General features: G+C 42.8%; 1 long non-coding RNA gene across 1 annotated transcript; it reads left to right on the top strand.

Moving 5' to 3' along the window:
• Positions 1-307: 307 nt before the first annotated feature.
• On the top strand, positions 308-8102 carry LOC138925321 (uncharacterized). Its single transcript, XR_011441294.1, has 3 exons — positions 308-432; positions 1639-1751; positions 3876-8102. It is a non-coding gene; the product is annotated as an uncharacterized lncRNA (long non-coding RNA).
• Positions 8103-8776: the final 674 nt, after the last annotated feature.

Raw genomic sequence — 8776 nt, 5'->3', positions numbered from 1 at the left:
GAGGAAGGAGTGAGCAGGGAAGGTGCACCCTCAGTGCTGGGGCGGCCACAGCTGATGCTCAGCCAGGCCCTTGCACAGGCCGCACAGGAGCTGCTCAGGTCATTAGTCAGCGGGATATTGGGGTCACACACTTAGTTCATTAATCCACCAAAGCACCAGCTCAGATAACCACTTTCCTACTTAGTTGGCATTAACTGCTCATCCAGGGTTGGTCAGATGACTGACAGCTAGCTCTTGGCAGAACCGTCACATGACTGTTGGTTTGGAATATCCAGGGTTCTGAGACAGTTTGGGAACCAAACAGACACTGGTCACTCAGGGTTGTCGCCTGATCATCAGGAAGGCTCACCAGGAGGCCGGTGACTGTGAACATGCTGGGGAAGGTTGGACCTGAGTTTGAGTCCCTTGTCCTTCTGAGGGCCTTCATTTCAGGTAAATTGAATTGTATTTGTGACAGAGATTGAAACATGGAGGCAGGAGGCTGGGTCATGGATTTAGGTCCCTTATTTTGGCTTGGACTCATCATCCAGGGCATCACTTTTCCCCACAGAAACCTTCGATCAGAGAGTTTATGGACGAGAACGAAGGGAAGTCTTAGTTCAGGGCTCTGGGGTGGGATCCAAGGGCTCAGGTCTTCAGTGATTTCTGTACCGAGGGCACCAGCTACGTTCCTGCCCCAGCTCTATCCCTCATCAGTGTTGAGACCCTGGACAGGGCACTTAGCCTCTCTAAATTTCATTGTCCTCAACTATAAAATACGGGTTACATCTCCTGTCCTGCACCCCACGCAGGGCCACCACGGGGATCACAGGAGGTGATAACACACTTTCTCCGTGAGCTGTGCGCATCCTTCCCGTGTAAATGATGGAGAACAAACTGCCATCCTCCCCCGTCCTGTGGCCCTCCAAGCATGCTCTCTGTGGTCACCCGCTAGCCATGTGCAGCTTACTCCTCAGACATTTAATAACTGAAGTCTGATTGAGACTTTATGATGAATCAGTAATTTGTCTTAGAGCTTTAATCATTTTTAATAATGTTAGCCTTATAATATAATAGTGATGAATAGGCCTTTCAAGTTTTCATATGACCATGCAGAGAACTAAGACACACAGCAGTTACATAAGTGTCCCAGGGTCATGTGACGTCTAAATGGGCTTTGAACCCAGGTCCTCAGGCACCAGCACCACCCATACCCTCAGTCACTGTGCTCCGCTGCTTGTCTGTGTCGCCTCATCTGAATGAAGGTATTTTCCCACACGGTCTGGGGGTTTTAAGAGGACATTAAACTTCATGATTTTCCTGAAGCACAACTTTAATGCAGGTGGTTCTGCTAGGCAGGTTGTGAATAACGGAATCAAAAATCTGAACTGAGAATAACTTATTATGGACTTCTTTGTAGTCTTCTGCCCGCAAGATGTCAAAAGCTCTCTCTAGTGAATGTGCATCCCAGGGTCTCACCTTATGGATACAGGAGCAAAACTGCACCTTGTTTAAGGAGATATACGGCCCAAATCGAGCAGGGGGCAGAACAGTGGGCGCCATGTCACTCTCCAGGGTGCACCACACAGAGCCCATTGAAGGTGCTGTGTAAATTCATGCTTAAGTTGGTTTAAAAATAATGACTGTAATTTTTTTCAGTGTCCTGTATTTAAGACAAAACTACAGAACTTCTAAAGCACATCCTTCTTCACTTACATGTGAAAACTTTAACTTACCAAGTTGATCAGTAGTGCTCCAACTACAGAGTAAAGGTGCGTTCATAGTTCAAGATTGATTCACATTTAATAGTAGTGTGTCTCAAACTAATATTTATATATTAGCCGATTGTTGACTATTGGCCAAAGTAGATCTCTCATGGAGATACTGCTGCCAAAATATTCTTCATTTAATAGACTCTATTATTTAAAACAGTTTTCGATTAACAACAATAACAAAAATTGAGCAGATAATGGGAAAGTTTTCATGTATTTCCTCCCACCCAGCAGTCCCCCATTATTAACATCTCACATTAGTGTGGTGCACATTACAATTAATGAACCAATATTTATACCCTACCGTTTACCAAATAGTTCACATTAAGACTCATTCCTTCTGTTGTACGTTTCTACATTATACATTCAGACATATCCTGTCTTGTACCCACCCTTACAGTGTCCTCTGGAATAGTTTAATGTCCTGACTGCCCTCTGTGCTTCGCCTGTTGATCCCGCTCCCCTTTCTCTGGCACCCTTGGCCCCCCTGATCTTTTTCTTCTCTCTACAGGTGTCCTTTTTATACAATGTCATGTCCTTTGAATCATAGAGTATGTAGCTGTTTCAGACACATTTCTTTCACTTAGCAATATCCATTTAAGATTATTCCATGTTTTTCCGTGGCTTGATAGCTCAATTATTTTTATTGCTGGTTAATATTCCATTGTGTGGGTCTACCAAGTATTTGTTTAATTCTTTGCTCTTTTATATCTGTTCTCCTGATGACGGACATTTGGTTGTTTCCAGTTTTTTTGATTATGAATAAAGCTGCCATAAGCTTCCTATAAAGCTTTTTGTGTGAACATATTCTTTTCAAAGCTACCGAGTAAATACTTAGGGACAGAATTTCTGGGTGATATAGAAAGGCTATGTTTTGGTTGTAAGAATATATTGGAATTTGACAGTGAAACGATCTGGGCCTGGTGTTGTCTTTGTTGAGAGGTTACTATTCATTTATTCCATGTCTTTACTAGAATTAGGCATATTCAGATGATCTATTTCTCCTTGTGTGTTTGTAGTTTGTGTCCTTCAAAGACTTTGCCCAATTCATATAAATTGGGGACATAGAGTTTTTCTAAATAGTCCATTGTTAAACTTTTCACGTCCACAAGAGCAGTGGTGATGACTTTCTTTACTTTCTGCTCTTTGTACTTTGTGTGTCCTTTGCATCATGATGAGCCTGGCGAGAGTTTTATCAAGTTTGTTGATCTTCACAACAAACCAGCTTTGGTTTGGTTGATTTTCCCCATTGATTTTCTGTGTTCATTGTCATTGATATCTGCCATTTTTTTAGTAATTTCTTTTCTCCTGCTTGCTCTACATTTCATTAGTCTCTTTGTCTACATTCTTAATGAGGAAACTTATACTGATTTCAAGTGTTCTTTTATTTTCTAATATGTTGTATTCAACACTCTGAGTTTCCCTCTTAAGCACTGCCTTCCCAATTTTGTGAGTTGATTGTCAATTCATTTAGCTGAAAATATATTTTTAATACCTTTTGACACTCTCTTGATCTATACATTATTTGTAAGTGCATTTTTTAATCTCCCAGTAATTTTGGATTTTCCGACTACTTTTTTTGTTTTTATTGACATCTACGTTAATCCCATAATGGTCTGAGAACATATTTTGTATGGTTTCCATCGTTTTTAAATATGCTGAGGTGTGTCTGTGCACCCGACTGTGGTTGATCCTGGTGAAAGTTTCACGTGAGGAGGAGAAGATTGTGTGTTCTGCTGCCGTTGGATGGAGGACTCAATAAATGTCACTTGGATCCCTGTGATTGACGGTGCTCTTCAGTTAAACTATGTCCTTACTGAGTGTCCGTGAGCTCAGGCTTGTGGCCCCGCTGCTGATGTTGTGAACTGTTGACCTGCACTCATCTCACCGGACAGGCAGCGCTCAGCAGTGGGATCATTAGTCACCACGTAAAGCAGCTCCTACGTCTGTGCATATGTCTGGAATCCAAGAGCCCGCACAATCCCAAATACAGCACATTGTTACAAGGTGCGCTCAGTGAACACACGGCCCGGGACAGCTGTCAACGTATTTAGTCACAGACTTTGCTCCAGTCAAAAGCGTGGAAATTACATAGAAAACCCAGATGATTCTGTCATTTCACAGATTCTGAGAGTTGAGACGCACCACCTGGACATCCTGCTCAACCTCCATCAGCGCTGGGGTCGTTCCTCAGGATCTGACCCAAAAGAAATAAAAACTGAGATGATACTGGAAGCAAAAACATCACATGAGTAATAATGGTTATTTGAAATGATAGGATGGCAGTACTTTCAAAATTTCTAAAATGGATTATCTTTTTGACGAAGGCTTCGTGCACCGCTAACATAGAATGCTTTGTCTAGAATGAAGTCCAGTCCCCCAGTGAAAGGTTGCTTTTGATCAATTGGAAAATCTTGTACAACTGAGGAGCATGCCGCATACACAGATTCACGGAGGCTGAGATGGTTGGAGGAAGTCAAGAAGACAGTGGCAGCTTAGCTGGATTTAAATACAGAAAGAAGAGTGATGGGGCTCTCATTTAGCCGTGGCATGTATTTAGTTCCTTTTGTAAATGGGACACTTCATGTGGATTTAGGCTGCTTTTAACTTCAAAGCTGAGCATTCTGTGTCTCATTCCTCTCCATTTCCTCTATGTTTCTATGCTTCTTCTGCCACAGAGAATGGCTCAGCAGCAGCTCAGCCCATGCTTGTTGACCAACCACGTCCATACACCCTACTTCCAAGGCCACATCAAGCAAGGCTCCCTGAGTAATTCCTGAGCAAGGCCACCAATGACTGACAGTTACTGTGTGTCTTCCTGACTCCCCATGAGGACCTGCTGGAGGAGCTTTCTCCTGGGAGGGTCAAGGAAGAGACCGCGTCTAATGCCAACGTAAGGTTGCCCATCTTTGTCTGAAATAGATATGGTGGCTTTTGGGTTTATTTTACCTTCAGTTGAACTCTTGAACGAAGATCTGACAATGTGCACGATAGATGATACGCACAATTTCCATGGTGGGGGAGTTGTGAACTGTGAGTCTCTTATCAACTGATCCCTTATTTAAGAAGATGGTCACAAATGGCGGCCTCAGCTGATGAACTCTGTGGTAGGGACTTATCCATGGCAGAAATTTTCCTTGTTTGGAATCAGAATTTCACAATTGGAAACCAATAGAGATCTAAATGTAGATTATCCTAGAAAACTTCATACCTTTTTCACTGGTGTGTTCTATACCTCCTTTGGGGTCTTTGAATAAAATAAAATTTGCCATCTTGGGGGCCGGCCCAGTGGCGCAGCAGTTAAGTTCACATGTTCCGCTTCGGTGGCCTGGGGTTTGCTGGTTCGGATCCCCGGTGCAGACCTGGCACCACTTGGCAAGCCATGCTGTGGTAGGCGTCCCACATATAAAGTGGAGGAAGATGGGCACGGATGTTAGCTCAGGGCCAGTCTTCCTCAGCATAAAGAAGAGGAGTGGCAGCAGATGTTAGCTCAGGGTTAATCTTCCCCCCAAACAAATAATTGCCGTCTGATTTTCTAAATTCACCAAGTGAACAACTCCCAGTAACTTGAATCCTGATACTGACCAGGTCTGAGACAGGTTCTGTTGGGGTTTTTGCATAAAACAATATTTATATATTACAAGTGCTTTAAAAATATACACAAAATAAATTTGAAAATATGCACCAAAATATGTGCAGAGCTTAATAAATGGTTATAAGGCAGTCCCCCTATTGACCACCACCAAGGTCATTCCCGTCCTCTGTGACATTTGTCCAGTCTTAGTTGTACAGGAGACTGCAAATTAGTACTTCCTGTGTCCCTATGTTACTGTCTGTCTAGGCATTTCATTGTGTGGAGTTCGTCAATGTCTCTGGAATGAATCATGAGAAGAGTATTATTTATCATATTATATAAAGAATGACACTGAAATGAGTCTGACCGAGTCGGTGTGAACATTATGCAGCATTTTCAACGCCCTTTTCCCTCAGCAGTGCTATCTGGGGCAGAAGGAACGGGCAGAGCAGCTGAGGGGATTTGGAATTAGAGAGGAGCAGGAGGAAGACAAAATTTCTCCAATAATCTTTGCAATTTAACCACCACATTGGCGTTCTCACAGCGTGAAATCAAATATGATTTTATGCTCATTCCAGGATCGCTAGCACATCGTTTCATAACGTGTGCAGGGTTATTGTTTCCTTTCTCGTCATCTGTATTTGAGAGCCCCAACTCACATCAGACAAAGATCCATACTGAATTATTCTGTGTCTTCTATTAAACAAAGGATTCTTTAATACAGTGCAGAAAAATATGTACTTTTATGAGCACGAAATTTGAAGAGAAGGAGCATCTAAAACTTAAGAGGAAAAGGAAGAATTAGAAAAAATAATTGAATTATCTGAAAAACACAAATAATATCAGCTTTCCTAAGTCACTGTAAAATATAGAAATAAATGACTAATGACATACTACTTATAAATAGCCACTAAAATTCGGACATTTTTAGAGCTAACGCATTTATTATATATTCCATCATGAATAAGTTGGGAGGCCATAGTAATGAGCCAGGACCCCTGACCTCTGCAGGGAGCCCTGACCCAACCCCAGAAACTGTCTCAGACACTCTCAAGGCATCATGGGTCAGAATCATTCCTTCCCATAGGGAAGGTGTGGAGCCAGTGGTGAATGGAGGGATTGGGAAGCTGGATATGGGAGAAGAACCCGGGGCTCAGGGGCCCTTCACAGAGCAGGAAAGTGCAGGGAGGAGCTCCCCCTGGTGGCTGTTGGGTGATGCTGCTTGACCCAGGTCAGAGCTTTCCCTGGGCTGTGCTGTTTACGTCTGAAGGACCACGCTGATGCACACTGCCCACCATGGGCTAGAGGATCAATGAGTCCCGTTTCAGTGGGTCCAGTAACTTCATTTTCCTCTCCCGCAGTGTGTCAAGTCTCCACCGCTAGAAGCTCACAAGCTCTCTCTGCGCTTGGGGCGTCCGGCATGTGGCTCAGTGCGTCTTCATATCTGCTGTCCCCCAATTCTGTGTTCACCATCGCCCAGAGATTTCAGTCATCTAGTCTCAGCCCAGATGCCCCCTGGGGTCAAGGTGAATGTTTCTGCATATAACACGGATGGTACTTGCACCTATGCTCTGCTCAAGTGATACCGTTCCTGATGGTTTGGGTTTCATTATTTTCCTAGAATCGGAAAATGAAATTGCCCTACATCCTCTCTTCTTTTTCTCTCTCTATATATGTAACATATAATATACAACATATATAATATGCAACATGTAACACATAATATGCAATATATAGCATTTCATACATTATAATGCATTTTACATACAAAGTTCTCTCCATATAATACATTACATATATTTATGTTTTTATACGTAATTTTATAATACGCATATTAGTTTAAAATAAATATAAATTCCTTACTTTATATGACTGTTTGATGTAGCGAATAGATTTTTAATCAAGTTCTGTAGTGTTACTCAGTGTGAGGGCTGATAGAACAGGAGCGTTACTACAGTGGAACCTCCTCCCTATTTTAGGGCTCTTCTCCCATTGCTGTACTAAAAACTCTCACAGCCTGTGACTGTAAGTGTACTGGGCCCTAATCAAGATTTTTTTAAGAGCTCCATGGAATTATTGAGTGTTAGGTGTCTAGGATCTGAATCCAAAAGAACAGATGTTTATCCAGCACTTTCCCAACCAAGGAACCACAGGGAAGAGCAGTAGACGCTGTGGATTGACCTGAGGGAGGTGAGCACTGAATGAGATGGCATTGAATGTGGAGATCGCTGTGGGTGGTATTGATGGATACCTGCACAGTATTGTCATCCAATCCATGAACATGGCTGCCCTTTCACTTATTTAAATTAGGTTTTTTCAGTAATATTTGTATTTTTCAGTTTACAGCCTTTTCTATTTTATTATTTTTGATGCTTTTGGAAATGGAACTGCTTTCTTAATATCCTCTTAATCTTGCTCTTTGTTATTAATTAGAAAACCAACTGATTTTTGTAGAGTATTACTACCCTTAAGTCCTGTAGGAGATACTACATAGAACCCATTAGGGGTTATGATAGGAGTTGGTTTTCCTATTTTGAAACAGTAGGATAACAAGCATTGAGGCAGGTGGGAATATGAAAATGAATCACTGCCATCCGTGAGCAGTACAATGAGTAACCCTGGATCCACCTCTAAAGGCACTGAGGAAAAGTAGGGACCTTCCTGAAGGTTTAGTGGAGGCCAGAGAACAGCTATCACAAAGTCCACCCGAGAGCAAAGCTTCTTCAAAATCCCCTTCCAGTCGCTCTGTCTTCCTAGATTTCCATTCCTTTTGGCAGCTGCCCCAACTCTCTCTTCTCCCTCTCTGCTCGTTTTCCCCAGTCAAGCTCATTTCTCTCTGCATCTTTCTTCTCCAAACCCCCTCGGCTTGCATATCCACCCAGACATAAATACCAAGCCCCAGCTCGTGGTCATCCACTCCTCTGCAGCTTCTCAAGGTTGCCCCAGGACTCTGAAGCACCAGCATTCTTTCCATCAGCATCACTTTGGAACGTGGTTAGTGACGTAACTCATCGGTGAACAACATGGGCTCTAAATTCTGACTTCATCTTCGCAAACCGGGTGACCTCAAACAAACGATATCCTTCCTCTGGAGCTGTTTTCCAATCTATAAAATAAGGATAATGTAAGTACGTGGCCAGCATGATTGCTGTGAGTATTAAATGCGATGATGCCTGCAAAATACCGGTCTGTAGTGACTGTGCAGTAACTGTTAGCCATCAGTACTATTATTCATCTGCTGGAAAATTCTATGAGGTCAGTAGGGCAGTGGTTCCTGTTTTGATATGAACAAAGCAAGCACCCCAGTGGTGAATTGATTTGCTCAAGGTTGTACAAGACAGGCAGCCAAGCCAGAGGTCAAATCCCATCCCTTGAGTCGAGAGCCTTTGGATTTCTGCCCAATTTCTTGAGGTCAAGACCTGAGAAGCCAGTGCTGGTGAATGGGGTCCCC

The sequence above is a fragment of the Equus caballus genome, chromosome 8 (assembly GCF_041296265.1).
Source record: "Equus caballus isolate H_3958 breed thoroughbred chromosome 8, TB-T2T, whole genome shotgun sequence".
Taxonomy (NCBI): Eukaryota; Metazoa; Chordata; class Mammalia; order Perissodactyla; family Equidae; genus Equus; species Equus caballus.
This window is presented reverse-complemented; position numbering and strand designations above follow the sequence as displayed.